This window comes from Galeopterus variegatus, unplaced genomic scaffold (assembly GCF_000696425.1).
Source record: "Galeopterus variegatus unplaced genomic scaffold, G_variegatus-3.0.2 Scaffold564, whole genome shotgun sequence".
Lineage (NCBI taxonomy): Eukaryota > Metazoa > Chordata > Mammalia > Dermoptera > Cynocephalidae > Galeopterus > Galeopterus variegatus.
The window spans coordinates 300,919-301,689 of NW_007726675.1; positions in this window are offsets into that span (position 1 = coordinate 300,919).

The following is a 771-nucleotide window of genomic DNA, read 5'->3' on the forward strand; positions in this document are numbered from 1 at the left end:
GCAGTTTATGTAGATTATTTACTTGGTTCTTTCATCTGTGTGTACAAAGGAATATGGCTGGAAATTAAGAACATGGAAACATTTGGATCTGTTTATATTTTATTTTTCCAGCATAATCTTTGTGATGTTCTTATTTGGATGAAAATGCTAGTGATTTCTTAACTCAGCCACAAACACAGGGTTTAAAGGAAGGTTAATTACTCTGAAATGCTTGCGATGCACAGAGCTGGGTAAATGAGTCAGACTGTGTTTATCTTTGGGGTTTTTTGGTGCCAGGTGTCTAGAAGCCGCAATTTACGTTTGGACATCATTGGAGTGAAGTTTCTCGGCAACCAGTGGAGGGTGATGGGAGGGCTTGTGGCCAGAACCTGGTGCCCATGGGTCTGCAGAGTGGCTGGGACAGCGACCATGCAGCGCCAGTCCTCAGGGGATCCGGAATACCTCTGTGGGTGCAGCACCCCCCTCTCTCTACCCCGCTTGTCCAGATGATCCTCAGGGAGGACCTGAGGAAGACATCCCAACTTCTGTAACTGACTTATCAGCCCAGGGTCTCCGCAGCCCTCTGTCTGCATTCGTGTCTTTTTAGGGTTCTGGTCAGCTCAAAAGACAGTTTGGCTAAAAATGAAAGCTGCTTGTGCAGGCGTAGGATGTATTTTTGCTTATTTTTTGGTTGCCTCTTGTGGGAAACAAAGAGCATGGTTCTTTTCAAGTCAAAAGGATTGGATGAATGGACTTGAGGCCTCTGTATGGGATTGAAATCCCCTGCTCCCA